Below are 24,253 nucleotides of genomic sequence, written 5' to 3'. Positions count from 1 at the left end.
TTCTGAAATAATTTTATGTTTACTTAAGTAACCCGGCCGGGTCATACCAAAGACTATAAAAATGGGACCCATTGCCTCCCTGCTTGGCACTCAGCATTAAGGGTTGGAATTGGGGGGTTAGATCACCAAATGATTCCCGAGCGCGGCACCGCTGCTGCTCACTGCTCCCCGCTGCTGCTCACTGCTCCCCGCTCCCCCAGGGGATGGATCAAAATCACACGGGGATGGGTTAAATGCAGAGGACAAATTTCACCACACCCAGACGCATGTGTGACGATCATTGGGACTTTAAAAAAAAAATTTTTTAAAAATTAAAAAAAAAAAAAAAAAAGTCAAAATTTGGGTGCGTATTATACATGGGTACAGGCTTTTTTCCAGCATCGACATGCCATTTCTAGGGTGCGTATTATACATGGGGGCGCATTATACATGAAAAAAAACGGTAGTTATTTAAAAAAAACATTTTCAGAACTCATGAAAACATGACGAACACTAAAAACTTTCTGCATATTGCCAGCGTCAGGCAGAATCCTTATACCTCACTTTTCAAGACAACTCCCTTTTGTTCAACAACCCATTTTGAACATTTCATATTGGTCAGTAATTTTGGGGAAAAAAAAAAAAAAAACGCATCCGGATTGACCAGTAGAAGAGACTTGAGAGAAAATATTAAATTTATCAAATTGTGACACAGAAAGTTTCAACCCCACACCAGTGATGTGTGTCTACAGGCCTTGTATACAGGACTGAACATTTGACAATTCATCAATTACATCACATCACAAAACATATATTTCATAGGAACATACAGTGCCAAAAGTATTGGCACACCTGCAATTCTGTCAGATAATGGCCAATTTCTTCCAGAAAATGATTGCAATTACAAATTAATTGGTATTATTATCTTCATTTATTTTGCTTGCAATGAAAAAACAAAAGAGAATGGAAAAAGAGTCAAATCAACTGTCATTTTACACAAAACTCCAAAGATGGGAAAGTATTGGGACCCTCAGCCTAATATGACTTGGTAGCACAACTTTTAGACAACTGCAAACAACCGCTTCCAGTTACCATCAATGAGTTTGTTACAATGCTCTGCTGGAATTTTAGACCATCTTTGGGAAACTGCTCCAGCTCCCTTTGATTTAAAGGGTGCCTTCTCCAAAATGCCATTTTGAGATCCCTCCACCGGTGTTCTATGGGATTCAGGTCTGGATTCATTGTTGGCCACTTTAGAAGTCTCCAGTGCTTTCACTCAAACCATTTTCTATTGCTTTTCGAAGTGTGTTTTGGGTCATTATTCTGCTGGAAGACCTATGACTTCTTAGGGAGACCCAGCCTTTTCACACTGGGCCCTACAATACACTGCAAAATTTGTTGGTGTGAGAGATCGGACAGTATAGCCAAATGCAGAGTGAAGCAGACTTTATTGTGGAGGGCGAGGGGAACGGTGGAGGGCTGAAGCGGCGAACGGACGAGGCTGCGCTCGTCGGGTGTGGATAGCCGGATGGCAAGCCAGGGGTAGGAGCTGGCGGCTGGACTAATATAATATATAATATAGCACTACCAATGGTGTCACCAGGTGACAGCGATCCTGGTGATTAGGGGGCGTGGCTGGATGACACCGGCGCGTGACAACCCCCCCCTACAAGGGACGGCTCCGACGTCCCCAGGAACAGCCCACCCCAACACCGAACGGGCGGGTGGGGGCGAATCAATACTCCGGTGATGCATCTGAATCAGCAGCCGACGCCGAAGCAGCAGACGCGGGCGCAGGAGGCGGCGAGGCCGGGGCACGGCGCAGTGACGGACCTTCCCAACAGGCCATCTCCCTCCGGCACGGACGCCCTCGCCGGGGCCCCGGCTGGTCCGGATGGAGGCGGTGGAACTTCGCGACGAGTGAGGGGTCAAGGATCCAGCGGCTCGGCACCCAGGAGCAGTGCGAATCATTGTACCCCTCCCAATCGACGAAGTACTGGAGCCCGCGGCCACGATGCCACGACCGGAGCAAGGAGCGGACGGTGTAAGCCGGCTCTCCCTCGACGAGCCGGGGCGGCGGAGGAGCAGATGCCGCAGCCAAGGGGCTCACAAACACGGGTCTCACCCGAGAGACGTGGAACGTGGGATGGACCTTCACGGAACTAGGAAGGCGCAGACGAACAGCAGATGGGTTGATTGCCTTGCTTATGGGGAAGCTCTGGCCGAGTTGGGAAGGGCATTGTGGGCATACTCCACCCAGGGAAGCTGTTTGGCCCACCTGCGCTGATCTCCAGCAGCCATGCACCGGAGAGCCTTGCCCAGCTCCTGGTTCAGACGTTCGGCTTGCTGCGGATGGAACCCTGAGGAGAGGCTGGCCGTGGCGCCGAGGAGCCGGCAGAACTCCGCACAGAAGGCGGAAGAGAATTCGGGAATGCCGGGAATGGGCCTTTTGAGCGGGTCGGCAGCTGCTCTTAGGTATAAGCGATGGCATCGCTCGCTCCACTGCTGAACGCCTCCCACTCCCCAGTCCAGCACCGGGTTGTGCAGCTGCAGCCAGGGAAGCCCCAAGATGAGCCGCTGCTTTGGGAGAGACAGGAGAAAAAACTGAATCGTCTCATGGTGATTGCTCGAGAGAAGTAACCTAACTGGCTCCGTGATGGAAGTCACCTCGCCAATCAGCCGACCGTCAATGCCATTAGCGGGGATTGATGGGCTCAGGGGCAGGAACTTGATTTCCCACTGAAGGGACAAACTAATGTCCATGATGTTACCCTCCGCTCCGGCATCCACCAAGGCCGCCACGTTGCGGTCCCCCGCCGCAAACTGGATGTGTGCTTGTAGCGTGAAGGAGCTGGAACTCGAAGGGGAACTGGGATAGCAGGTGTTAGTCGAGCTCACACGGATCTCCCCAACGCCGCGCGAGCTCTGGCCTTTTAACGGACATCCGACTGCCCGATGGCCGACCCTTGCGTGAGCCGTCGGCGGTGTTCCTCTGTGGGAAGGCCGGCTCGCCCCAATTCCCTCGGCTCAGCGGGCGGGGCGGTCGATGGAAGCTGAACGGGCAGACGAGTGTGGCTGCGCGGGCTTCGCGGAGCTCCTCGCTCCCGCTCGTGTCACCGGGTCCGGATCCGCCGGTCCACACGGGCCGCCAAGTCCATTGCCCCTTCCAGGGTTCGAGGACGCTCGTAGGACACCAACGCGTCCTTCATGTACTCGGCGAGCCCGTGAAGCAAGGTGCTCACCAGGGCCGGTGTGTTCCACTGGTTGCTGCCAGCCAATGTCTGGAACTTGAGAGCATACTCTGCCACCGATCGGCTATCCTGCCGCAATGTAGCTGGCCCCTCAGCGGCCGAGCCCAGGTCGAATAGCCGTAGGAGTTTGCTCGCGAAGGCTTTGAATGAGTCACAAGCAGGCGCCCTTTGCTCATACTCAGCCATTCCCCACAGCCGTGCTTCGCCCGTGAAGTAGGACAGGACAAACCCAACTTTGGCTGGCTCGGTCGCAAACGTGACGGGTTGGAGACTGAACATGATGCAGCAGTTTGTCACAAACGCCCTGACATGTTTGGGATCACCATTGAACTTTTCTGTTACCAAGACGAGGCTCCGGAACATCCACGGCCCTCTGGGTCTCTGCGTTGGAACACGAGCTGGATGTGGGGAGGGGGCGACAACAGCTGGTGGGATGTGGCTCGGCGGATGGCTTCTGGACATGGTACGGAAGGTGCCGAGTACCTGAGCCATCTCCTGCTGCTGCAGTTCGAGCTGTTGCTGTTGTTGCTGCAGCTGGTGCTGCTGCTGGCCCACTTCGATCAGGGTTCGAATGTCCGCCGACAGGCTACTGACCGCTGGCTCGGTCCGCTCCAGTCGACACAATGCCATCTGATCACTTGCTGGCTGCATAGTGTGGTCAGCTTGTACTGTGAGAGATTGGACAGTACAGCCAAATGCAAAGTAAAGCAGAGTTTATTGTGGAGGGAGAGGAGAACGGTGGAGGGCTGAAGCGGCGAACGGACGAGGCTGCGCTCGTCCGGTGTGGATAGCCGGATGGCAAGCCAGGGGAAGGAGCTGGCGGCTGGACTTCGCACTGGCGAGGACGGGACGTGGCGGACGGGTGATCTCCAAGGAGAGCAACTGCGGACTGGCACTGGATAGACAGGAACAGAACCGAATCATGAAGAAACGGCGAGTCAAGCTTACAAGGACCGGTGTGCACGGAGACATCACGAGACAAGCTGACAAGCATTGTCACGCTGGCCACGCTAATATAGCGGTCCCAATGAGCCCGCGACAGGTGACAGCGATCCTGGTGATTAGGGGGCGTGGCTGGATGACACCGGCGCGTGACAGTTGGTCTTCAGACTTCATAATGCCATGCATACAGTCAAGCAGTCCAGTGCCAGAGGTAGCAAAGCAACCCCAAAACATCAGGAAACCTCCACGATGTTTGACTGTAGGGATCTGATTCTTTTCTTTGAAGGCCTCGTTTTTTTTTCCTGTAAACTATGTTGATGCCTTTTCCCAAAAAACTCTATTTTTGCTTGTATTTTTGTCTGTTTTATCTGTATTTTTCAGGGATGAGAATTTTCCGCGGATCTGCAGATTTCCGTGTTTTTTTCCGTCGAAAGTATTTTCGTGAATCGTGTAAATACGTTGAGAAAATTATTTTTTTTATATATGGGAGCGGCCGGCCAGCTGGCCAGGCAACGTTAGCCTCGGCGACTCGCGAGCATTCTCCCGCCCGCCGCAACGGCATATATATATATAGAGAGAGAGAGAGAGAGAGAGAGAGAGAGAGAGAGAGAGAGAGAGAGAGAGAGAGAGAGAGAGAGAGAGAGAGAGAGAGAGAGAGAGAGAGAGAGAGTATATTCACTGCTCAAAAAAATTAAAGAAACACTTTGAAAACAAATCAGATTTCGATGGTGAATTTTTTTGGGGGGATATCTATACTGATATGGACAGTTTAATGTCTCAGGAACAAAAGGATGCCACATCTTTTGATGGAAATAAAAGTTTTCAGCCTACAGAGGGCTCAGTATATAGACACCCCAAAAATCAAAGTGAAAAAATGATGTGGCAGGCAAGTTTGAATACTTTTTTAACAACAATTTTAATTTTTATACAGAAAATAACAATATATTCGAGAGAAAAAGCATGTTATGAATGTCAAATCATGCAAAAACTGTCTATCACATCTTAATATTGAACATTTAAATATGTAAACTAAAGTGCAATCACATTTGTAAATGAATGGCTACTGGTTTTTGAAATGTAAATAAACCTATCTACTGTGATAAAACAACAAAATTGCAATAACTGCATTAACCATCAAAGTGAAGTCTAACTCTAATTGTAGTCTTGAAACAAATCTGAATAAGGAAAAACATTGCAATCAAATAATGCAAACTGGTTTAAACTTGAGAGTAGCTAGGATCTGTCATGTCAGAACATTACAAACATCCTCTGCCTTGCTGTGCTCAGTGTCACTGTCCACGTACGCGCACACCCTCCTGTCGAACTCTTAAAAGCGGTCGCTCTGAGGACCACGGAAAGCTTTTCTCTGATTGTGAGCATTTTTTAGGCGATCATGGAAATAAAAGTTTTCAGCCTACAGAGGGCTCAGTATATAGACACCCCAAAAATCAAAGTGAAAAAATGATGTGGCAGGCTCGTCCATTTTGCCTAAATTCAATTCCTGCAACTCAAAATTATTTTCAATATCTTGTGTGGCCCCCATGTACTTGTATGCATGCTTGACAACGTCGCGGCATGCTCCTAATGAGACGACAAATGGTGTCTTGTGAGATGTCCTCTCAGATCTGTCTAAGGGCATCAGTGAGCTCCTGTAAAGTCTGAGGAGCAACCTGGCGGCATCTGATGGACCGAAACATTATGTCCCAGAGGTGTTCTATCGGGTTTAGATCAGGTGATCGTGAGGGCCATTCAATTCCTTCATCCTCCAGATACTGTCTGCATAGTCTTGCCACATGAGGCCAGGCATTGTTGTGGATCAGGAGGAACCCAGGACCTACTGCACCAATGTAGGGTCTGACCATGGGTGCAAGGATTTCATCTCGATACCTAATGGCAGTCAGAGTGCCGTTCTCTAGCCTGTAGAGGTCTGTTCATCCCTCCATGGAAATCCCTCCCCAGACCATCACTGACCCACCACCGAACCGGTCATGCTGAATGATGTTGCAGGCAGCATAGCGCTCTCCTTGGCTTCTCCAGATCCTTTCACGTCTATCACAGGTGCTCAGGGTAAACCTGCTCTCATCTGTGAAAAGCACAGGGCGCCAGTGGTGGACTTGCCAATTCTGGTGTTCTGTGGCAAATGCCAATCGAGCTCCACGGTGCTGAGCAATGAGCACAGGGCACACTACAGGACGTCGTGCCCTGAGGCCACCCTCGTGAAGTCTGTTTCTGACTGTTTGGGCAGAGACATTCACACCAGTAGCCTGCTGGAGGTCATTCTGTAAGGCTCGGGCAGTGCTCAACCTGTTCCTCTTTGCACAAAACAGCAGATATCGGCCCTGCTGATGGAATGAGGACCGTATACGGCCCTGTCCAGCTCTCCTAGAGTAACTGCCTGTCTCCTGGAATCTCCTCCATGCTCTGGAGATTGTCCTGGGAGACACATCAAATCTTATCAGGAAAGTGTAATTGAATTCATGCCATACCCTGATAAAAAACTGTTCCTTTAATTTTTTGAGCAGTGTATATAGAGCATATATACAGTGCCTTGCGAAAGTATTCGGCTCCCTTGAATCTTTCAACATTTCGCGACATTTCAGGCTTCAAACATAAAGATATAAAAGTTTAATTTTTTGTCAAGAATCAACAAGTGGGACACGATCGTGAAGTGGAACAAAATTTATTGGATAATTTAAACTTTTTTAACAAATAAAAAACTGAAAAGTGGGGAATGCAATATTATTCGGCCCCCTTGCGCTAATACTTTGTAGCACCACCTTTTGCTGCAATTACAGCTGCAAGTCGCTTGGGGTATGTCTCTATCAGTTTTGCACATCGAGAGACTGGAATTCTTGCCCGTTCTTCCTTGCAAAACAGTTCAAGCTCAGTGAGGTTGGATGGAGAGCGTTTGTGAACAGCAGTCTTCAGCTCTTTCCACAGATTCTCGATTGGATTCAGGTCTGGACTTTGACTTGGCCATTCTAACACCTGGATACGTCTATTTGTGAACCATTCCATTGTAGATTTGGCTTTATGTTTTGGATCATTGTCCTGTTGGAAGATAAATCTCCGTCCCAGTCTCAGGTCTTTTGCAGACTCCAACAGGTTTTCTTCCAGAATGGTCCTGTATTTGGCTCCATCCATCTTCCCATCAATTTTAGCCATCTTCCCTGTCCCTGCTGAAGAAAAGCAGGCCCAAACCATGATGCTGCCACCACCATGTTTGACAGTGGGGATGGTGTGTTCAGGGTGATGAGCTGTGTTGCTTTTACGCCAAACATATCGTTTTGCATTGTGGCCAAAAAGTTCGATTTTGGTTTCATCTGACCAGAGCACCTTCTTCCACATGTTTGGTGTGTCTCCCAGTTGGCTTGTGGCAAACTTTAAACGAGACTTTTTATGGATATCTTTGAGAAATGGCTTTCTTCTTGCCACTCTTCCATAAAGGCCAGATTTGTGCAGTGCACGACTGATTGTTGTCCTATGGACAGACTCTCCCACCTCAGCTGTAGTTATCTGCAGTTCATCCAGAGTGATCATGGGCCTCTTGGCTGCATCTCTGATCAGTCTTCTCCTTGTTTGAGATGAAAGTTTGGAGGGACGGCCGGGTCTTGGTAGATTTGCAGTGGTCTGATACTCCTTCCATTTCAATATAATTGCTTGCACAGTGCTCCTTGAGATGTTTAAAGCTTGGGAAATCTTTTTGTATCCAAATCCGGCTTTAAACTTCTCCACAACAGTATCTCGGACCTGCCTGGTGTGTTCCTTTGTCTTCATGGTTCTCTCTGCGCTTTAAACAGAACCCTGAGACTATCAAAGAGCAGGTGCATTTATACGGAGACTTGATTACACACAGGTGCACTCTATTTATCATTATCAGTCATTTAGGACAACATTGGATCATTCAAAGATCCTCACTGAACTTCTGGAGTGAGTTTGCTGCACTGAAAGTAAAGGGGCCGAATAATATTGCACGCCCCACTTTTCAGTTTTTTATTTGTTAAAAAAAGTTTAAATTATCCAATAAATTTCGTTCCACTTCGCGATTGTGTCCCACCTGTTGTTGATTCTTGACAAAAAATTAAAATTTTATATCTTTATGTTTGAAGCCTGAAATGTGGCGAAATGTTGAAAGGTTCAAGGGGGCCGAATACTATCGCAAGGCACTGTATATATCTATATATATTCTCCCCCCCACGCTACTTTTCCCTGCTTTTTCACATTTGCCATTCTCATTCCTGATTTTTGTTTTGTAAAGACAATCAAAATGAACATTTTAATATAAAAGCGTTTGTAATTGCAATCAATTTCTGGAATAAATTGACCATTATCTGACAGAATTGCAAGGGTGCCAATACCTTTGGCCAGCACTGTATGCAATATACCTATGAGTAAAACTGTACTATGAACATCTATAAAAGGTTATCAGCAGATACTTGGTTCCTAGCGCCATGTTTGATATATATTTTATGAGACATAATCTCTGTCATAACCAAGATGATTGTACATCTGAAGTTAAAAAAAATACAAAGATGAATTTATTACATAGATATATATAAATGGTTCAAATTCAGGTCAATTAGAAGAATCAACAGCACTCACAATTACTGACTCCTTCATGGATTTGTTTCCATTTCGAGTTATCAATTTAATAAATACTGCATGCTTTACGTCTTAATTTCTTAAGAAGTCCCTCATTTTTAAGTAGGAGATGCTTACTTCGGATGTTGGTCCCAGTGTATTCATTTGAAAAAATGGACTGTCTAATAAGACCCACGTTATGACATCATTAATACATTTAATTGTGCCTTATCAAATTGCATTTTTTAAATTTAGTTTTGATGCCCAATGTTTATTACATACAGTGATCCCTCCACTTAAAAATGCCTATACTTAACGAACTTTTTGCCATACGAACCAGAGCCTTGCGATTTTTTTTGCATCCACTTACGAATCAAATTTCAACTTCCTAACCGGCGCCCCAGTCCCACCCCCATTCTTTGTCACCATTCCTGGTCGCTGTCGTGAGTGGCAGCCTCCCAGCAGTGTTCTCACTTTTTCTCTTTATTTCCTTCTTTTCTCCTTTCTCTTTCTTTTCGTTTGTGATATAGAGTTGGCCCGCAACGATGTGTGGCCACGGTTGGGGCCATCCCAGGTTCGGCCGTCCATTCGGCGACGATGGTGCCTTCTACCGCACCTTGGCGTGTGCAGATTGGCTCAGATCTCATAGACATTCGGAAATCGGTCTTTTGCAATGTGTTGGGTTCATCAACATTTTACACAAAGAATTTCGTCAGACGTAGAGTTGTCTTCATCAGGCCAACGACTCCTGCAGGAGGGCGCCCGAGACACACACAGGATGAAGTGGCCCGAACCGCGCTCTCCCTAGCGTTAGCTCTGCTTTTATTGAGTTCAAGTCATCAACATCTTAATGGGTGGAGTTTACACAATGCATAGCTTCTCAAACAGTATCTCTTGGTACTCCGATGACTTCAATAAAACAGGGATGTTATTGTTGAAAAGAGCAGTATGGTCGTCTCATGACTTTAGTTTAACAAAGACTTAGTCTTGGTGCGCATGGGATGCATACGTCTCATGGCGCACTCATGATTTTACTCAAACGAAGACGTTTGTCTGCTTCAGCCATCTCATGATCTACTCATGACTAGCTAACCAAGGAGTTTAATGTTTGACGCGACTCATGACTCCAGTCATGTGCTCCTTAGCCAGCCACACGCTCCCAAGTCAGAGTCAAAGTCAGAGTCAGCTTTATTGTCAATTCCTTCATGCTAAGACACACAAAGAAACCGAAATACCGTTCCCCCTATCCCACGGTGACGAGACACAGTACACGATTAACACACAAGTAAAACAACGGGGAGAGAGTTCAGGACCCCAACAGCCTGGAGATCACAAACTTCGCCAGTGGCGAGCAGTGCTGGCATCCCACAACAGAGTCCCGGCACAATTCGTCACGGATGTAGACGCACAGTCCACCTCCTCGCGATGTTCCCCCTCGTACAATGGCCCGGTCCGCCCGATAGCACGCCATCCGCTCCAGATGCACAGCAGCTACGCACTGTCCGGTCCGCAGAACTCAGCAGGCATGTTGATGTCCAGCGATCGAACGTCCGCCAGAAGAATGGAAGGCACGGCCGGGCGAGCTGGGTTGGCCGCCAGCCAGGCCCGGACGCCCAACCGGGGGAGGAATAGCAGGCGAGTCCGGCGACGCTCCAGGACGGAGCAGACCGAGCGCCTTTAATGTCCCCGCTTCAAAGTCCAGATCGCCACAAAACTCGCTTTCGCCGATGTCGAGCAGAACCAGCCCGCCGCACTTGTAGCACAACCCGGTACGACGAGACGAACACACAAAACTGGCGGACAAACCCACATTAAACGACAAAACAAAACACCGTTCGGGACAGAGAGAGGCCGCTGCGTGTGCACGCGCCACCATCTTACTTCCTAAGTCATGAGCACAAGGTCGAACTGTCACATACTGGAAGATCTTCCACACTTACATACATAGAATCTAATGATAATATTTGACATATTTCCCAACACAATGTTTTGGTATATATATTTTGTTTCCTAATCTTTTACTGCACACCTATTCATTAGAAAAAAAGCACACCACCACTAAAAATCTGTTAAGTGTTTACACCAGGTTCTATCTTAAAATTGGTTATGTTACGACAAAAGACATAGTCCTATATAAATAAAGTCTGTCAAGTGACATAGTGGTTAGGATGGTACAAGATGGTGCGTAAATGTGTATTGGATTAGGCCCAGACGAATTGGCTCAGATGCAATTCCAAATTCCACCAGAGGGTGGTGCCAAAGCTTGACGTAAGAGACCTGAAGGGGGCCCTAAATAAGGGTTACTTACAAGTTAGTTCCTCAAAATTAACTTTTGTTAAGCTGGTAGAGGGAAGGTAACTGGTTGAACTAGTCAACCTCTATTGCAGTTCCAAATTTCACCAGAAGATGATACCAAAGCCAGATTGACTTGACCTAGGGGTAACCTGATGGGAAACTAGTAGATCAATAAGTTAAACTGTTAGTGACTAGAGAAACACAACCTGTTCTGAATTACGCATAGCAACACACAATTTTGGATTATTTTATTTTGCTTTGCCATAATTCACTTTGAAACTGCTTGAGTATTTTAATCTGCTAACTAGGAGAACCCATGATCATAGTTACGATTGTGTTAAGTTGACTATTGTGACAGTATGTGTTATTATTGTCACGATGTATAATCAATATCCCACATGTATTTAACATTGATGTTCCATTTACACATGAATGTATAAATGTGAGCAAAGACAAAGAGGAGGCAGGGGTTCATAGTGATGCTGTTTGGTGGAAGGCTGCGATGACGCATGAGCCTGACCCGGAGGTCACCTCATCCGGTTGGAGATGCAGCTGCAGTCTATTTTAGAATCAGTCATGGGAAAACACAGGTATAGGACCTAGTGGAAAAACTGGTACGTGACCTAACTGGCGTAGGACCCACGTACGGAGGCCTATTAGAAGGTCGTTCTAACATAAAGCAGCGCTCTCTCTGTCTGGGCTTTGCCCCTGCCGGCTGCCGGTGAGTCAAGAACACAGTTTAAACAAAGATAGATTTTTCATACTTTTTTAGATTAGACCAAAATCCGCTAAAATGAATCTCTAGTGTCTTTGAATTGGACTTTGTCAAATTTTAAGTTTATAGATAGGCTAGGAGAGGGAGCAGAAAGGGAGATGCCATTTTTAAGGCGTTGCCCCCCCTCCCAAGGCCAGCCTATCTTCTCAAACAGAAATCTGATTTTTGTAACAAAAACGAATTGATCACTCGACTTATTCCACCAAACAGCATTTTATACATTTTATCTGTTTTGACTCTTTTACTATTTTTTGAGAGTTACAATCGAGAGAACTTTGAGGCTGAATAATTTTGCTCTATTGAGATTGGTGAGTGGAATTATTGTTCTTTGTTCGGACAATTGAGAATTGTAATTCTTTGTCTTTTTCATTAAATTTCTACTTTATAATCATTTAATTTTGATTAATGATTATTTAGATTTTTAAGCTCTAAATCTCTTTTGTCTCTCTATCATAGTCGCACTGTACACTGTTCAGTTATTTTTAAAGTGAAGATAGCTTTTATCTTTAACATCGGGATTTGTCAGCTCTAGTTCGAAATAGTTAATTTAAGACTCAGCTAGTGCTAGTGCAAATTAACGAATCACCGCGGTCTTAACAATGACAGTTTAAGCCATCCGAGATATTACAAATACAATTAATCCACAGGAAAATAGCAGCCAGGAGAAAGGGCGCGGTCATTCTGACACCGTGTCTCAACGGTTACTCTACACGACCCTCAAATTACTTGAGAGGGATTGGCGTACTGAAAAGATTAAATTGATTCCTTTAGAATTAATTCCTTAGAGGCGATCAGTACTCAGACGAATATTTTTTATGTCTCCGCTCTAGCCCTGTCGGCCGGTTGTCGCGCCCTCCGCACTATACCTTGGGGGCGCACGTCGCCAATACGGAACTCCGCGTGGTCATCGGCGCTGATCATCACCTGTCCCATGTTACCCGCTAACTAGGGCATGTATATACAGTAATCCCTCACTACATCGCGGTTCGTTTATCGCGGTTTCACTACATCGCGGATTTTTTTTCCAAATTAAAAAAAAAATTTCAAGTCAAAATAAAACGTCTAAATTGAGGAATTATGGCACAAAACGCCAGCAGAAGGCAAGGAGTGCCCACACAATTGCAGTGCGTACACTTGTACCTTTTTATAAAAAAAAAATTATAATAAGAGTTCTAAAAACATATTTACAGTGTTGTACCTTGTTATAGAAAAATTGTTATAAAAATCAGAGAGTTCTAAAAACATATTTACAGTATGTACACTTGTTATAAAAAAATTATAATAATAAAAGTTGTTCGAAAAACATATTTACAGTATGTGTTAAGAATTCTCCATGTTATTTATGTTATTCAGCCGTGCTTTGATTTGAGGGAGGGTGTTTTATATTGAAGGCCGTTTTCAGGCGATACCACTTCCTGTTTTACGTTTGTGTACATATGTCGGTTACAGTGGTACAGGAGTCATTGACGATGTAAGTGGGTCTCCTAACAAGAGAAATGAACGATCACTTGTCTAACCTTTAGGACAATGTAGTATTGCTCCAAATGTTCGTTTAAATTCCTTTAGAGGTCCATTTTTGCGTGTTAGCATGATCACGAATTAGCATCTTTCCGCTAATTCGTTAGCCTGCCCAGTACTTCTTGTTAACATGTTACACGCACACACGTATAATATTTATACAGTCAAACCTCGGTTTTCCACCACAATCCGTTCCAGAAGGCGGTTCGAGAAGCGAATCGGTCAAATTCCGAATCTATTTTTCCCATTACAAATAATGGAAAAAAATTTAATCCGTTCCAAGACTAAAAAAAAACCCACCTTTTTTTAAGCATTTTTTCATTTACGCATTTTTGTCCGATCGCGCACCTGCAGCGTACCATCGAACGCGCAACTGCACCGCTCTGGTCGCATTATTGTGACAGAGCCGTCGCTGAAATTTAGAAAAAATAAAGTCCTTGATGTAAAATTTAAGTGGACCTAAGTGCGCAGGGAGCTTAATTTTGTCTGATCGCGCAACTGCAGCGCACCGCCGAATGCGCAACCGTAGCGCGTCGCCGACCGCGCAACTGCACCGCGCTGGTCGCATTATTGTGACAGAGCCGTCGCTGAAATTTAAAAAAAAGTCCTGATGTACTTTCCAAAATGTAAGTGGACCTCAGTGCGCAGATAGCATAATTTGGTCCGATCGGGCAACCGCAGCGTGCCGGGCACTCACTGTCGCATTGCTTTAAGTGCGTCTTTGTGTTTTAGGATGGCTTTACTGCTCCCACTTGCTTTCTTTGGAGGCATGATTAGGGGTTAATACAATCCTCAAAGTAACGAAAATACAATAACAACGGAGTCAGTCGGCATCCGGGCTGCGCAGTCGGGTTTTCTCGGGTCCTTTCGGCTCATCTCGCGAGGTTCGACCTCTGAATTTTGTTAGACAACCGAAGCAAAACAATCTCGAATTTTTGGTTCGAATTCCGATTTGTTCGATAACCGGGATTTGACTGTATTTTCAATATTTATACAAAATTTTCTGTATGTTATCTATACTATTAATGTATTATTTACATGTTTGAAACAATTATTTAATGTTCTAATAATAAAATATGCACTTAAATGGTTTCATATACATTTATTGACACAAAAAATGTACAGAGAAAAAAAAAATGTACAGATGAGAGGGTGACCGTACTTCGCGGATTTCACTTATCGCGGGTGGTTTTTGGAACCAATTATCCAAAAACATAAACAAGGGATTACTGTAGATGTCATTCGCCGGTTGGTCCTCGCCGTTTCGGCTGCTTTGACACATGCATGCCTGCCACCTGATTCCCATTTACCTGATCGACTGTGTAGCGGTATGCCTGGCTGGATGTCTGCCTTGACACACACACGCCTACCACCTGATTCCCGTTTGCCTGATCCGCTGTGTAACGAGATGCCACTACGATGCAAGCTCGCTGACCAGTCGCCTTGTGCACCTGCTCTGCTGGCGTTCTAGCCTCCCTTTTCGCATTCCCTAAATAAACAGACCATGTTGCACATGGTTTTCTGGAAGGGTCTCCCAGAAGGCGAATGCAGGCTCCATGGAGTTGGCTTTGCTGTAAAAACTACTCAATAACATCCCGGAGTCCCCCAAAGGCATCAGTAAACGGCTCATGACCTGGCGTATCCCCCTGGTGAAAGGCCGGTTTGCTACGCTACTCAATGCATATGCCCGCACCCTGGATGCTGATAGCAACATCAAAGATGCCTTTTACGAGTCTCTTGCAGCTGCCCTATCCAGAGTCCCTAAGTCTGATAAACTTTACCTCATGAGTGACTTCAACGCCCGAGTTGGCACAGATGCCAAGCTGTGGACTGAGGTAATCAGAACCCATGGATCTGGAAAGATAAATAACAATGGCATTCGAATCCTCTCCCTGTGCTCTGAGCACCAACTTCTCATCACCAACACAATCTTTCAGCTGGAAAAGAAATACATAACATCTTGGATGCACCCACGATCCAAACATTGGCACTTGCTGGACTACATAATAACACAGCAACAAGCCCAACAAGACGTCTGCATAACCTGGGCCTTGCATGGGGCTGAATGCTGGACTGACCATCGACTGATCAGATCGAAGCTGAGGATGAAAATCCAACTCCTACACAAAAAAACAACAGCCAAGAAAGCAATTGAACTGCAGGGCCCTGGACTCTCTAGAGTGCACATCTCACTCCCGCAGCAAGCTGGCCACAGGGCTTTCCACCTTGAAGGACTACAGTACCACCTGTGACATGGACAGTGAGTGGACAAAACTGGGGTCAACAATACATTAAGCTGCCTCTGAAACCTTCGGCTTCACTCAGAAGCGCCATCAAGACTGGTTCAACAACAGCTCGGTAGAAATACAAGAGCTGTTGGACGCCAAGCGAAAAGCCCATGCCGCCCTTCTCTCCGACCCTCACTCTCAATCGCTCCTCCACCATTACAAAACAACCAGAGTTGAGACACAGAAACAACTGCAGGTCTTGGAAAATGAATGGTGGCTCAAAAAAGCCCGGGAGATCCAGGGATATGAAGATGCTAATAACACCTACGCATTCTACGCTGCTGCAAAATCTATCAATGGCCCACAAAAGCGAAGCATCGCTCCAGTAAGATCTGCAGACGGACTCGTGTTATTCAAGGGAAAAAAACAAATTCTCGAGCGCTGGGCTGAGCACTTCAACTCACTGCTCAATAAGATAAACCCCTCGGATCTACCAGTGCTCAATGCCCTCCCAAATCTCCACCATCTACCTCCCTTGATGATCCTCCCATGTTCAGTGAGGTCCTTACTACAATCAGGCGCCTCAATAACAACAAGAGCCCTGGCGGAATCCCGGCTGAGATACGAAAGAAACTAACCCTAACCTTCTCAAGCGGAAGCTGTTTCACTTCTTAGTAACCATCTGGCACAGTAAGACCCTGCCTCAAGAAAGGAAAGACAGCAACATAGTCACTTCTTCTTGGTATGGCGCCGTGAGTGGCTGCCTCCCAGCAGTGTTCTCTCTTTTCCTCTTTATTTCCTTCTTTTCTCCTTTTTCTTTCTGTATTTTTGTCCATTCGGCGATGCTGGTGCCTTCTACCGCACCTCGGTATCTCTTCGGATCGGATTATTATTTTTTCTTCCTGGGACCGGGATCATCGGTCGAGACCGGCGTAACTCTACGACGGCTTCCTGCTTATCCGGCCAGTGATGACTGGGTCCCTTGCATTGGCCTTGCAGCCGCAACCCCTGTGGGGAGTCCGCTCCCTCGTGCTCGTCGGAACCAACGACTTTCGCCATGCTAGCCCCGTGGTGACCATCTGCACGTGCCCCGACTGGGTGCCCAGGACGCTGCTCACACGTTTGCCTGCTTTGTGATGTTTTCACCGATTCACGACCACGGTCCATTGGGCGCCGTTGAACTGGACTGCCCTTACACCTGTCTATGGACGCCGTGGAGGCTATTTTGTGTGTTTTGGGGTGTTCTCTTGTATTGGGGGTGCTGGTTGGCCGCTGTTACTTTTTTTCCTTGTCTTTTAGCTTTGATTTGCTTTGATGGCTTTTATCTTGAGCACTTTCTGACTTTCTTTGTGGCGCCGTTGTGTGGCAGCCTTATGAGAGCCTGTTGAGTTGCGCTTATGCCATCTGTGTGTCTTTTGTATACCCACTCTGTGGTATGGATACTGCTGGGGCCTGAATTTCCCCACCCCTGGGGATCAATAAATATTCAATCAATCAATCAATCAATCAATCTACAAGAAGAAAGGTGATAAATCATCGTGTGGTAATAGTCGTGGCATCTCCCTTCTCTCAGTGGCCGGCAAGGTACTTGTGAAAATTATGCTCTATCACTTTACATCTTTAACAGAGGGCATCCTTCCAGAGACACAGTGTGGCTTTAGAAAGAACCGAAGTACACTGGACATGATTTTCACTGCCCGACAAATCCAGGAGAAATGCAGGACCTCTACATCACCTTTATTGATCTCACCAAGGCCTTTGACACAGTTATCGCTCTGGAGCATACTCATGAAGTTTGGTGTTCCCCCCAAATTTCTCAGTATTTTAAAAGCAGGGATGTGTACTAGCTCCAGTGATCTTCAACCTCTTCTTGGCAGCAGCCACACTCCTATTCCGTCAGTCCATCACGGAAGATAGTGGTGTCTCCATCGAGTTTTGCCTGGATGGGAGCTTATTCAATATCCGGCGCCTACGGGCAAAGACAAAGATGGCAGAGTCCAACTCCAGGAGCTGCAAAATGCAGACTACTGCGCACTCCTCGCCCACACACCTGATGCCATGCAGTATGCATTAGACACCATGTCATTGGTCTATCGCTCATTAGGTCTGGTGATCAACACCCAAAAAAACAGAAGTACTTATCCAGGAGAGGTCCCCATCCCCTATACCCCTAGTGTTTACCATCAGGGGCACACCCCTCAAGGTCATTGGGCAGTTTTGCTACCTCTGCAGTACCTCAAGATGACGACATCCAGGCTCGTGTTAACTCAGCCTCCTCTGACTTTGGGAGACTGCGCTCTCAACGAAAATGTCAGTCTACAGGGTGGTGTGTGTCTCAACTCTGCTGTATGGGTCAGAAGCCTGGACACTATACTGCAGACACATCCCCTGCCTTGATGCGTTTAACATCAGATGCCTTCAACACATCCTTGGCATCCCAGCGCGCTGAGTCCATAAGCATAGAGGAATCCTGGCACAGAGACAACTCCAGTGGGTTGGACACACCATTCGGATGCCACGACACCGATTGCCTCGTCAGGTCCTCTATGGTCAGCTCCTCGAAGCCAGCAGAAAGCCCGGAGGACAAAAGCCGCGGTATAAAGACCAACTGAAAGGGACACTGAAGAGGTGCAACATCAAACCCAATGAACTTGAGGCAGCTGCAGCTAACCGATCGGTGTGGCGCTCGCTGTGCCAAGGCAGGGTCATGTACCTAGAGGAGTGTCGAAATCAACACTGAGGGGACGGACCTGCGGACACAATCCTGCAGTTCCATAACCATACCAGCCCCCTGATCCAGGCCTTCCATGCCTTTATTGTGCCAGGACATGTGGCTACAGGATTGGACTTCATAGCCACATGGAATGGCATCGTCGCCAGCAACGATAGCCACCAATCAGATCAACAAAAAGGAAACTACGTCATCTTCAACTACGATGGACCGCCTAAGCAAGCAAGCAAGCAAGCACATTTCTCAGAGGCACGCCCATGCAATCAACGTATTTACATGCCGTTCTTCCGTCACTCATAAAGTACGCAAAAAGTTAAGCGCGAAGTGGCGAGGGATTACTGTAATAATGTCACGTGTCCTGACTCCTCCTGCACCAGTCCTCCCTCGCGCCCAGCCGGCTACCGTGCCCCCTGCGCTTGTCCAGTCAGCACATTCCTCAGAGGAATGCCCTGTGTGATCAATGTGTATTTAAATGCCGTTCACCCGTCATTTATAAACCCACAAAATAGTGAAGCTGCAATAGGTGAAGCGTGAAGTGGCAAGGGATCACTGTACTTTGAATATTTTGAAACACTAATTTAACAAATTGTTAATGCAGCCTACCTTTAATTTCAGTGTTCTTTTGTTCTGTTGTTGTCTGTTCTGTTCTTGTCTTCTGTTGCCGCCATTGCCAAGGTGTTCAAGGAGTTTGTGATATGAGTGATTTGGAAAAATGAGCTGGAAACTCGATAACTCTGTGAGACATCCGTTGTTTGTTCACACAATGTAAAAATCTGGTAATGTATAAGGCTCAGTAAGAATTTGAGGGTCAGAGCCAAAAGCAAAACAGATAATACAGCACCATGTTTTCTACTTTTTTTTTGCTACCCATTCCACGTTATGTCTGTCTATTTAAGCTGGGTTTTCCCCTCAGATGCACTTGGTGTAGTCCATAATAGGTGGCATGAGAAGACTGAAATGTGATTTTATGTGACATATTACCAACAATACAGCGGCTTGGTGGTACACTGGTGAGCACATCTGCCTCACAGTTAGGAGGGTGCGGGTTCGATTTCGCCTTTGGACCTCCCTGTGTGGAGTTTCCATGTTCACCCCGTGCCTGCGTGGGTTTTCTCCGGGCACTCTGGTTTTCTCCCACATCCCAAAAACATGTTTGGTAGGCCGATTGAACACTCCAATTGCCCCGAGGTGTGAGTGAGTGTGGATGGTTGTTTGTCTCTGTGTGCCCTGCGATTGGCTGGCAACAGGTTCAGGGTGTCCCCCGCCTCCTCCCCGATGACTGCTGAGATAGGCTCCAGCCTGCGACCCCCATGGGGACAAGCGCTATAGAAATAACCAACAGTAAACAATAATGCAACATAGAAAATGTGGTTCAAGTGGTTCTTAAATGTAAATGGTCACAATAATTGAAATTTGTTTTGGATGAATTTAAATCAACATTCCCACTTTCTTGGAGAAGATGGTAAGTGGTGAGTAGACAAGACTGTTAGAACAAGAAATTTTTTCCTGCTGCATTTTTGTATTTCACAAATTAAAAATTAATGTTGAGACATTGGTATAGATATCCTCGATGATGTTACATTTTCAACTCTAAAAGGTCTTTCCATCAATTTTTCACTGCTTATCTGGAGTCAGATCGCGGGGGCAGCAGCTTCAGAAGGGAATCCCAAACTTCCCTGGCCCCAGCCATTTTGTACAGCTCATCCTGGGGCATCCCAAAGCGTTCCAAGACCAACCTAGAGACATCGTCTCTCCAGCGTGTCCTGGATCGTCCAAGAGGCCTCCTTCCAGTGGGACATGCCCGGATCACTTCAACAGGGGAGGTGTTCGGAAGCATCCTAATCAGAGAACTGTCATCTCACCTGGCGCCTCTCAATGCGGAGGAGCAGCGGCTCAACTCAGAGTCCCTCGCGGATGACTGAGTTTCTAGCTCTAAGAGAGAGCCCAGACACCCTGCAACGGAAGCGCCACTCTAAAAGCTATGTCGCCGTTTTTACATTTTGCTGTTGTACATTATGGCTAGACTTAATTACATTCATACATATCATACCCCCATCTCAGAATACAACAGGTTGAGGAAGGAGAGGAGTAACAAAAATCTGTTTGCATATTCTGTGAAAGACATTTTTATATGCATTTTTTAATCAATGTGTTTGTCAGTTAAAATATTTTTTTCAGGGTCTGGCGAGGTACGCGGGGGAGTGGTTAAGACGCAACAGGCCACGCAAGGTGTGACGCGGTTAAAGATGAGATCTCACATTGAAGTCTTGATGGAAAAACGGAGGAATATTGCAGTTTGGTCAATGATCTGTGTCATTATTGTGCCTCGTGTTGTATTTGCCAAATTCTTCCCCTTCCTTACTGTTTAATGCACAGTGCCATGTTGGAACGGATGACATTATGACGTTGACAGGGCCATCGCTTTGACCCCTAAACCATCCGCTATGGCTTGGTTGGCAGATCACTTGACTATGTATAGTAATCTTTTTTTTAAATCACTAGGTGACCTTAAAAAGCTGCATAAAAGAAAAATAAATAATTGCATACATAAAAACATATGCTTGTTCTAACTTTACTGTACGTAAAGCAAGGCAGAAATCTTGCTTATCAGTGCACGCACACGTTCGCACGTACACGCACACGCACACATACACACACAGATACACTCACAAACAAACAAATACACACACACACACACACACATACTGGGTGGAGTCGCGTGGGCAGCAGCTTCAGCAGGGAAGCCCAGACTTCCTTTTCCCAGGCCACTACGTCCAGCTCATCCCAGAGGATCCCAAACTTTTCCCAGGCCAGCTGAGAGTCTCTCTAGCACAGGGGTGGCCAACCAGTCAGAGACTAAGAGCCACATTTTTTACTGTGTCATCGCAAAGAGCCACATCATTCCCCCCCCCCCACACACACACACACAAGCGTTACGGTCTCTGAGTGGTTTGTAAATTTTTGGAAAAACTGCATCTGCTTTTCTGCCTGACCTTTCAAAGTGACCAACCTGTGCTTGCGAAGTTCAGTCCCTTTTGGAAATTCCTGGTCGATATTAGGATGGACTGAGCTGAAGTGACGCTGAAGATTTGAAGCTTTGAAATGCGCTAATGATGCCTGAATGGCTTGCCATTACGTTCAACAAAAAAATATAGACTCTCCCACTCTGTTAAAAACGTCCTGTGTTCTTCTTCATATTTTCGTTTGGCTGTGCTTTTTTTCCCTGCCATTTTGAGAGCGAACTTGAAACAAATTATTTACAACTCAAATGATCGCGCGCATTTGTCATCATTTAGAGTACGTCATTCTTCTTCTTCTTCTTTTCAACTCAAACCGATTCAACTGGTCAGCGCGCCACCTAGGGGGAATAAATGGCAGCGCCAGCCAAGCATTTTGACGCTTGTCATGTGAAATCTCCTGAAGAGCCGCATGAAACCAGCCAAAGAGCCGCATGCGGCTCGCGAGCCGCGGGTTGGCCACCGCTGCTCTAGCATGTCATGGGTCATTCCCGGAGTCTCCTGCCGGTGGGACATGCCCAGAACACCTCACCAGGGTGGCGTCCAGGAGGCATTCTAATGAGATGCACGAGCCATCTCATCTGGCTCCTTTCAACGTGGAGGAGCAGTGGCCCGACAAGAGTCCCTCTCGGATGGCCGAGCTACTCACCCTATCTCGAAGGGAGACCCCGGACAGTGGCACAACAGAGACCCTCTTGAATGACCGAGGTTCTCACCGTATCTCTAAGTACCCTTGAGGAGCCAACTGAGGGTGTAGAGCTGGTCCACTGTTCCACGGCCAGGACGAAAACCACATTGCTCCTCCTTAATCTGAGATTCAACCTCCTGACAGACCCTCCTCTCTGGCACCCCTAAATAGACCATACCAGGGAGGCTGATAACTGTGATTCCTCTGTAGTTGGAACACATCCTTCGGTCCCTTCCCCGGTCTGCAAATCCAGAGGCAATGTCCACACAATGTTGAAGAGGCGTGTCAGCCAAGACAGCTCACAACATCTAAAGCCTTCAGGAACTCCGGGCGGTCTTATCCACCTCCGGGTCCCTGCCAACGAGGAGCTTTTTATCCACCTCGGTGACTTCAACCCCAGAGATAGGAAGGTCCAGTTCAGAGTATCCAGGCTCTGCTTCCTCAATGTACTTAATCCACACAAAGGGCGTACCTTATTAGTGTGACGGTGAAAGCCTTCAGACTTGTTATTCTACACCAGTGGTTCCCAAAGTGGGCGGTACCGCCCCCCTGGGGGCGGTGGAAAGATCTGAGGGGGCGGTGAGGAAGAAAGGGGCGGTAGGGGGGCGGTAGGGGGGCGGCAGTCGATTTGTACACAACACGCCGCTCTGGCCCAGTCAGATCCGACAGCATAGACTACAAAAGCAAAAGCTCAGGTTTGTAATTTCAAGCTTGTAATGTTCAGAATTTTATCTTATAATAAAAACCGCATTCTGGCGGTCAACATCATCTTGAGTTCAAGTCAACATGAAATTGGGGACTCGCCAGAACGCGCCGTGTTGTGTTGTGTTGAGCTGGTTAGGGCAGTGGTCCCCAACCACCGGGCCGCGGACCGGTACTGGTCCGTGGGTCACTTGGTACCGGGCCGCCAAGCCGCACAGAATTTTTTTTTTATCGACGATCAATTAATTCAGGTCAAGACACTCGTCCCGGTCACGTGACATGTTTCCCCAGTCGAGCCCGCAAAGCTAATATGTGGCGACAGGCTAACTAACCAGGCAGTGAAGCATTCAAAACTGCTTCAACACATGGAGACCAAGCATCCTGCAATAAAAGACAAACCTTAAATCACTTCGGGTGTCATTGTCTCCGATTACGTCTAGATGGGACCGGCTCGTTTCTGAGAAACAAACTCAGTGCTCCCACTAATTCAACGTAATGGTAATGATATTATAAATGTATTATTTATATAAATGTATTATTTATTTATATAAATGCCTGGGGGGGGGGGGGGCGCTAGGAATTCACTGGGGAGCCAAAGGGGGCGCCAGCCTGCAAAAGTTTGGGAACCACTGTTCTACACCATTCATTTTATTAGTGTGAAGGCGAACATCATTCTGTAGCATTCCCCAAGTATTTATTGAGCTTCTTCGCCTTCACACGCAATTTCTCCAGAAATTGCGAATTCTAGTTGTTAATCGATTTTCATAGACAAAACAATCAAAGTCCTCATTTTCTCTATCCGAATCAAACAGTTGGGCAAGTTCGCCATTAAACATGCCAAGTTCTCTTTTGTTCTCCCCTCAGAGCCAGACTCGTCACATTGCTCTTCTGCAATGATCCAGGCTTTCCATAAAGCTTGAATTGTGCCTCATAGGCATGTCTCTTTGTTGATGCCATTTTAGAGGGTCCTAATGCTGTTTGCGTGGCACAAACCGATAATATTTGTTTATCAATCGCGGCGGAGGTACGTAACTGTATTCTCGGATTGCTTTACTGCCCGAGCTTTGAATTTTACATGATTTTACGTAATGTCCTTTGATTGGTTCATCGGGTATACATATTACATCTACATAATACGTCCCTGTGGCAGCAGACACACAACAACATTTACGGATTTTGGAATTCGGTCCACACGATAGGTGCACCTTAGTAAAAATTTGCTTGCGAGCCAGATCAAACAATCAAAAGAGCCACACGAGCCCTAGGTTCCCCATCCCTGTTCGAGGATCAGTAGGACACGCAACCTCCTCCACCAACGTAAGATGACAACTCACAGAGGCAGAAATATAGCCTCCGGCTAATTTGTCATTGTGACATTTGTCATTGTGACAAGCCTACAAATAAATAATGTAAATAAAGAGTACACATAGTAAAATGAAGGGCGCGTTTGAAAATATGCTCCGAAGGCGCACCAAAAACTGAGTGACAGTGCGCACAGTAAGCGTTCCAACTGGGGACACGTTGCACCAATCCTGGCTGTGTTCTG

The 24,253-nt window shown here is 46.6% G+C and overlaps 1 protein-coding gene across 4 annotated transcripts in view; it reads right to left on the bottom strand.

Moving 5' to 3' along the window:
• galnt7 (UDP-N-acetyl-alpha-D-galactosamine: polypeptide N-acetylgalactosaminyltransferase 7) overlaps nucleotides 1-24,253 on the bottom strand; it is a 209,064-nt gene that overhangs the window by 112,286 nt on the left and 72,525 nt on the right. The gene's annotated exons all lie outside the window — the stretch shown is intronic.

The sequence above is a fragment of the Syngnathus acus genome, chromosome 1, assembly GCF_901709675.1.
Source record: "Syngnathus acus chromosome 1, fSynAcu1.2, whole genome shotgun sequence".
Taxonomy (NCBI): Eukaryota; Metazoa; Chordata; class Actinopteri; order Syngnathiformes; family Syngnathidae; genus Syngnathus; species Syngnathus acus.
This window is presented reverse-complemented; position numbering and strand designations above follow the sequence as displayed.